The sequence below is a fragment of the Leuciscus leuciscus genome, assembly GCF_965113295.1.
Source record: "Leuciscus leuciscus genome assembly, chromosome: 6".
Taxonomy (NCBI): Eukaryota; Metazoa; Chordata; class Actinopteri; order Cypriniformes; family Leuciscidae; genus Leuciscus; species Leuciscus leuciscus.
The window spans coordinates 40,921,680-40,930,067 of NC_138730.1; the positions used below are offsets into that span (position 1 = coordinate 40,921,680).

The 8,388-nt window shown below is 37.7% G+C and overlaps 1 long non-coding RNA gene across 1 annotated transcript; it reads left to right on the forward strand.

Moving 5' to 3' along the window:
- Window positions 1–3,367: 3,367 nt before the first annotated feature.
- On the forward strand, window positions 3,368–5,705 carry LOC309501221. The gene is made up of 3 exons (XR_014206786.1): window positions 3,368–3,517; window positions 4,269–4,574; window positions 4,835–5,705. It is a non-coding gene; the product is annotated as an uncharacterized lncRNA (long non-coding RNA).
- The last annotated feature ends 2,683 nt before the right edge of the window (window positions 5,706–8,388 follow it).

Genomic DNA, 8,388 nt, shown 5'->3' on the forward strand with positions numbered 1-8,388 from the left:
AAAACCTTATTACCTTTTGTTTTACTTATTTGGAAATGTCCAATGTCTAATGTCTAATAATTGCATCATTAGACAATGAGGACCAAATATTCAGTGAGATTATACCAGTCAATATTTATAAAATATAAATATAAAATTGTTATAAATATGGACTGATATAATCTCACTGAATATTTGGTCCTCATTGTCTAATGATGCAATTTTGAAAGAATAACAGATGCCTCTAACTTGTCTTATAGTGGATAAAACGGTTCACCTTTTTACTTGTTACTTTTTACTTTACCTGATTATGTGGAATGGTGCCAGCCAGAGAGACCGTTACTTCAAATACAGTATAGTAGTATACAGCAAATTAAAAAAATACAGTAAGTCTCTGTATGTGGTGTTAGACGCCACAGAAAATTCACATGATGCAATGGGAATCACAGTTAATTACTGTAAAGAGAAATAGCAGTATAATACTGGGGGATTTAAAGTAAACAACTGTAGAAATTACAGAAAAGTCTAACAGTGAACATTCTTTCTAGGTAAGATAACAAAGTTTGCTGTTGTGGCATGTTAAGTCTTTAAAGCTGCGGATGGTAGTGAACAGCTACAAGGATGTGAAAAAATGGTAAAAAAAAAAAAAAAAAATCCCATCTGAAATGGCTGAAAAATTCAATCCAATCATCTTTCCCTACTGCGGGGACACACTTAACGACTAGCTGAAACATCCTAAGACTGAACTAAACACACTTACAGACTGTTTCCAACGACTGGAGCAGATTTTAAACACCGACTGTGAACACTGACTGAACGCAACGGTCTCTGTAAGTATCAAATTACATTCATAATCGACCTTACAGCCGTTAAGTGTGTCCCCGGCTTACTCTGTTAAATGCTTTTACTCACACTAATGCAGGATCAAGAATTATTTATGGACATTTGAGCATTGTGCAATATAAGGATTAAATCACATTCATGTGAACACTAGGTGGGGACATCATCTCTGCTACTCAAGCCTGGCAACAGCATGGTTTATATTGCACTTGCGGTTCAAACCCGTAAACCAGTGGAAATGATCTCTGTCTGTCCCACTTTCAGTTTGTAAAACTGGCCAGTCATGTGGCTCTCTAAAAACTGACATCACATTGATATTACCATGAAAATTGTGCAACAAATTCTGCATTGTTTGAAAACTCTGACAGTGTTGATTTGTCAACATATTTGAAGCTTTAAGAGCTATACTATTATAAATAGTTTAAAAGCACAAAAAAAGGCTAGATAAGTAAAAAAAGACCAGTTACAAAACAAAACTAAACAGATGAGTTCATCATCACACTTACAGATGACACATCAAGAGCTCTCAAATGAAGGAGAAAAGTTTTTATATGTGGCAAAAGAAAATCTGTAAAGTTGTTTAAAGGGATACTTCACCTCTGGAAAGATGAATGTGTATTTAAAATAGGTCATTTATGTAGAAGAAATGTGAAATAATTTTTGAATTTGGAGCTTTCTAGACTGAGAAAAGCCAGAAAAAGTATTTTTGGCTTATGTGGATGAAAGACAACAACTCCCAGAATGCACTTGCTTCGCTGCCCTAGGAGGCCACTCCCAAGCCACGCCTACCGGTTCGAGAGTGCAGTTGAAAACAACAAGGCTAGGCTACCAGTGAGACTCTGACGAGTTTTCACAGGATTTCGAGATCGCCCAAAATGTCCGGGATTCGGCTTTTGCGTTCTACAGTCGCCATTCATTATGTTTACTGTGTCGAGCAGGACGAGGCTGAGGGGCGCGGGAGAACGGCGCGAGGCCGGTGGCGTGATTACTGATGAGCGAGACGCACCGGTCTCATATCTCTCACAGAGGAACGGGAATTTCCTTAACAATGTTAAAACGCACATCAACCGATCACTTGTTTAGCGTTCATGTAAACACTACATTCAGATTCACCAATCGGAGTGAATTCAGTTAGATTGAAACAAAAGGTGTGCATGTAAACAATGAATGGCGACTGCAGAAAGCAAAAGCCGAATCCAGGACATTTTGGACGATCTCGACGGCCGGACATGTCCGGGAAAAAGAGGATGGTAACCCCTACTACTCAGCTTTCTCCTACTACTCAGCTTTCTCCACATAATAACATTAGCCTGTTAGCTTAGCTTCCAAAGAAAGACAGCTGATACTATGTGTACATTCTGTGAGTGAGATCCCTCTATGGGCGGATTGAAAACATGCGGGACAGCTCCTCCTACTGGCTGTAGTCTTTAGCCTCTGGCCAAAAAATCCTCAGGTGACGCAAAATGACAATTTTTGCGTCATCGGAGGATTTTTTTCCAGACAAAAAATACATAAATCTCTCATCTCAGGGGGATATGAGGGTGGAAAGCACGGTAATTCGAAAATACTACAGGTTTTCTACTAATACAAAGCTTAATGCTAAATCCTGAAGTATCCCTTTAAGCATTTGGACTATCATTTAATAATATATATTCTCTTAAATAATAATTATACTCCTCATAAGGTGACTGTGTTACAAATATACACCATAGAGCAATGTAAATAGGTTCAACTAACTTTAAGCTGGCTTTCCCCCTCTTTCCTCATGTATCACTTCGCACATGCTCTGCAGAAACGTTATTAGTCAAACTCACAACCGCATGCTTACTTCTGTAAAACAACACTTGATTCAACCATTCTTTTCAAACAAAAATTACAACAGAATAATGTTATGAAAACATTTCTAAGAAGCTAGTGAATGACCATGAAACAACTGATATATGACATCAAGTATAACAATAGCTTGGCGACTTTTTAGAGTTGTGTACGGTGTATCAACCACAGCTTGTTCCTTCCAATACAACTTCAAAAGTTGTCACCCACAAGGAAGGAAGCTTTTTACAAGCAATGCTCTACAGCAAGTGACTGACCAGATACAACTCAACTCAACTAGAACTCGAAACAAAGTTAAAGAAATAAATCTAAATCCAATAAAGGACAAAACTATGCTTTTTATTTCTCTGGGAAGCAGGTGTTTTTTTTATTTTTGTTTTTTTTGTTTTTTTTATAGATCTTCCTCAAGGTTTACAAGTGTCTTTGTTACCAGCTAATATTCATCTTATAAGGGATAGATCATCCCAAAAAAAAGCTTTACAAACCCTCAAGTTGTCCCAAACCTGTATGAGTTTCTTTCTTCTGTTGAACACAAAAGATATTATGAAGAATGTTGGTAAAAGTAGGGGAAAAAATACTATGTAATTCAGTCGCTACAGTCAACTGTCTGTCACCATATTTTTCAAGCTGGTGTCAACTTGAACCAGCAGACCTGTTAAAATATATATCTTGCAAATTCTGTTTAATGTTCACGTGTTGAAAAGATTGCAGTAGTAATGTTAACTTCCTGTATGCATTTCCCCTTCTGAGGCGATGGCAGTGTGAGCGTGATCCTGTTTGTTGAAGGGTTTATTGAAAATGCCATTAACGCAACTACTTCTGATCTTCGTTGTGACGTTTATCAGTCATCTGATCTTCAACACAGGTACCAAGACCCTTTATACTATTCAAAGTACATTCTTACTGATTAATATTTAATGATATAACTATATTTAAAATAATAATAATAATAATAATAATAATAATGAAGAAAGGGTTAGTTTAGTTTTTAAACTAATTCAGAAACATTGGTGTCTTTTACTGATTAACAAACTATTTGGATTTCTATTATTTGGTCCTGAAAATACACATGAAAGCAAGAAAATTTGATGTACCATGTTTTCATGCCCTTTTATTACCACTAAAACAACTGCACTTCATGTTTACTGATCATTAAGTTGCACCACAATAATCATAAAATCAGTTATTTAAATCGCAAAAGTGTACATTTGTGAATCATGTTATATATCTACCCTTTTGCTTTGCTTATTATTGTTATGCTGTCTGTAATTGGCAGGATTTCATTTTCATCAAATAGTTTTCTGTGCTCAGTTTTAGCTTCTTTATTTGAGCTTTACTGTAGTAAGCATGCTGCTGAAAATAGTTCAGTAACCATCCAGGTACCGACCAGGCTCAACCCTGCTTAACCTCAGTGCGTAACCAGACCTGAGCTACAGGGTGACATGGCTGTGGTAATGCTTGCTGATAACTCTCAAACTTTTTGTGCTTTGTAACTTTCACGCTCAAACAGCAACACTACACACTAAAAAAAAATATTAAAAAAAGCATAATAGGTCCTCTTTGAATTGAGCAATACTGTACATTGTCATAACTACTTGCTTTTTTTCTCTCCACAGTATCCAGTGCCATAATCCAACCATCGGCAATAACTGTCCAGAGAGGAAAATCTGTTCAGCTGACTGTACAAAAACATGCAAATAAGACATTTGATGATTTTGAATGGCTTAAAGATAATTCAGATATTGTAGTCTCATATAATGTTAAAAAACATTCAGTACAAATGTACAAGGAGAGAGTGGATTTCAATACTCAAAACTACTCTCTAACACTGAAAAACATCCAGGAGACAGACAGTGGACTCTACAGTGCAAGAGCAAGTGGAGAATCAGATATTATTATTGGTCTATACAATGTAACTGTTGGTAAGTAATTTGGGAGTTCTGTTTTCACATTTAGAATTCAGAACCTTACAATCTACTCAACAATCATAAGAAAGTATAATCAGTGGCACTTCAGCTTAGTTGAATACGATTTTGTAGTGTTCAGATTAGCACATTCTGAACTAATTTAAAGTCAGTGCTATATTCAAAATGTTTTCATCATGCAGATAAAATCTCTCAGCTTTTTGTAAAAAAATAATAAATAAAAACAGATTCTTACATTTCTTACAATTTCTTCCTAGGGACAAGCAGTCATGGATCAACCACGGGATCTGTTTCTCTTACTTGGATCATATTCCTTTTTCTTTTGGGTGCAATGATGATTTGAGCTACAGACAAACAAAGAAATAACTGTATTGTTTGCTTAAAAGGGCTCATTAAAGGCACAATTTGTAAGATTTTTGGATGAAAATATCCCAACACCACTAAAACAATATTATATATTTTGTTGATTTGTGTACTTACATTACACTGAATGTTTCCAAAAATGTTTCAATCCATAGAAATCAGCTATTTCAACCAGTGTAACAGCCCCTGTTATTGCGTCACCTATCAATGACATCATATCCACCTTACTCTTGATTTCCGCTTTGCTTCCGCAGTAAACCATGGAAACACCAAAGACACTTTCATATATTATGCAGTTTATTAGACAGATGAGCAACTTTGTATAGTTTGGATACTTTCTCGACAGAAAACGAATTATTGTTATATAGCTCATAGTCTTTGTTTGAATCTCTTGTTTTCTTGATTTACCGCGAGTAACATGTTTGTATCATGCCTCAGGGAGACAACACTATTTTGTCAAGTGGCGAACATAGCATAATCAGAAAAAGCTTTATTTTTAGCAATACAGCATTTTCTTCACCATACAATACATTTTTAAACAAATGACATGCCATTTAGCAACACAAGTCATCCAGCTTTTATTAATATGATATTCTAATATCGATCTAGCTTACTGCAATGTGCAATGAGTGTCTCATAACTTTCAACACACTCAAATGTATTTTAGTATGATTGTTTTGACCAAGTAAAACAGCGCTGTGTTACCCTACAATTTTTGAAATTTTGTATTGTGAAAAGCGCTATACAAATAAACTTGACTTGACTTGACTATGCAGTTGCCTTTTCCTCAAACAGCGACCCCTAGAGTCGAGGTGGAGTACTTGTATTTAACGTTACTGTCGTAAATACCCCCTTCGTTGCTTCTTGGGAAACACTCCGGGATAATATTTTGCAATGAGTAAAATTAGTTAAGGCTTAATGTAATATGAACTATATTTATGTATTTACTATTGTTTATGTTTTTATTTGATTAGCTTTTAGTTTAGTTATTAAAGAAAACGGCATAATAAAACGAGCCCTATGCTATACAAACGTAATTTCTCAGAGAAAATTATTTAAAAGAAATTAGAAATCGTGGAGTAAGTTCAAATTTCGTGTAAAAGCATAATTAGAATGGAAACGCCACTTTCTGCCTCGCTGTCTGCTGTGAGTTTGTCTGCTTCGGTGCTGTAAGCTCCGTATTAACCTCGTATTAGCCTCGTATAGCCTCGTATTTCCTTGTTTTGAACCATCATTTACTACAATTTCTAGTTGTTTATACTACTACTAAATACAGCTTACCCAACATCGCTGGCTTCCGTTACTACTAACACAACACGCTGGTAATTCGCTAGCCTGTTAGCGCCACCCGTGCGCTCAGCTATTTTTATTTATTTATTTTCTCTCGCGCCTTTGAGTTCATAAAAGCTCAGGTGAGTAAGAATCACTCAACAAACACGGTGAGTAATGTCTTGTCCTGTTATTATCATGCGTCGCGTCTGAATGCGTTGTTGTTTTTGGAGCTCTATCGATTTGATTTATAATTCTTGATTTTTCTCTTTAAACTCGCTTACAACGAAGATTTTCTACTTTTCCTCACTGAGAAGCACTACTGCTCAAACCTCATTGTTACAACGCGGACTGTTGAGCAGACGCGTCTCAAGCCTATTAGTGATCCAACGCTGGATACTCTTAAAGGTTACGTCCGTGGATCACGGCTGAACGCGTCTTCTCCACACTCACTTATAAACAAACATTTTTTTTTTTTTTTTTGCCTATCGTGCGTCTACTCTACACCCCTACCACTAAAAAAACCCTAAAAAACCTCATAGTTACAACGCGGACTGTTGAGCAGACGCGTCTCAAGCCTATTAGTGATCCAACGCTGCATACTCTTAAAGGTTACGTCCGTGGATCACGGCTGAACGCGTCTTCTCCACACTCACTTACAAACAAACAAACTTATAATATAAATTAGTATTAATATTGATAGCATCACTGGTAGCTTCGTTGCTAACTCACTGTCCATCTGTTAAAATGGCGAATATATCAGATGTAAGTAGTCTACCGTTTGGTGCAGGTGAGGACACATTTGAGCTGCACGCACTGCAGTCTGAGCTGGAAGCTGTTGAGAAACAGATCCACAACCTTTTATTGAGACAGGCCGAGCTGAGAGACCGGTGTTTGGCTCTTGAAACATCACGTGCCGATGCACACAAATCAGTGTTTAACGTTACTAACCCGCTGACTCCGACCGCGTCTACTCCGTGCGTTCCTCAGCATCGGTCGCAATCAGCCATGGTCTCGTTCACTCCGGCTCCAACACGCCACCACGAAGCCTGGGTGGTTCCGCAGCGGAAGACGCGAGTCAGGTTTAGACCAAGACTTTCTCCGACCCTCCCGGTTTTCGAGTTATCCACACAAAACCGCTTCTCCCCTCTACGCGAAACAGAACGCGATGCTGTGATCATCGGCGATTCCATCGTTCGGCATGTACACGCTACGTTAGGTAAAAGTAAGGTGCAAAGTCACTGCTTTCCTGGTGCTCGTGTTTCTGAAATCGCTGCTCGCGTTCCCGAGATCCTGAACGGTGACGAGCGCGTCGGAACTGTGGTCCTGCACGCGGGAGTGAACGACATCAGGCTGCGCCAGACGGAGATTCTGAAGAAAGACTTCAGGAATCTATTCGATACGGTACACAGCACATCGCCTGAAACAACGATCATTGTGTCAGGACCGCTTCCCACGTACCGACTAGGGCATGAAAAGTTCAGCAGATTATTTGCGCTAAATGAATGGTTAATGTCATGGTGCAATGAGCAGAAACTGCTCTTTGTAAATAATTGGAATCTGTTTTGGGAGCGTCCTAGGCTTTTCCGTGCTGATGGCTTACACCCAAGCAGATTCGGAGCGGCTCTTCTGTCAGATAACATCTCTAAAATGTTAAATACCCTTTGACTAGTAACCAAAAGTCCAAATCATAGTCTCTGCTGCTCCAATTCAACTGATATAAATACTAGTGTAGAACATTGCATAGAAACCGTGTCTATTCCTCGTTTAGTGAGATCAAATAATAAATCTAATGCAGGATCTAGGAAAAATCTAATTGTTATTAAAACAGAAAATGTTGCTATTAGTAAACAAAAACTATTTCTAAAGCTAGGTCTTCTAAACATTAGATCACTCACACCTAAGGCAGTTATTGTAAATGAAATAGTCACAGATAATAGCTTCGATGTACTTTGCCTTACTGAAACCTGGCTTAAACCAAATGATTATTTCGGTATTAATGAGTCTACTCCTCCTGGATACTGTTATAAGCATGAGCCCCGTCTGATTGGTCGTGGCGGAGGTGTTGCAACCATTTATAGAGATATTCTAAATGTTACTCAGAAAACGGGTTATAAGTTTATTTCATTTGAAGTACTTGTACTAAATGTTACGCTCTTAGATGTTAGAAAAACATCCC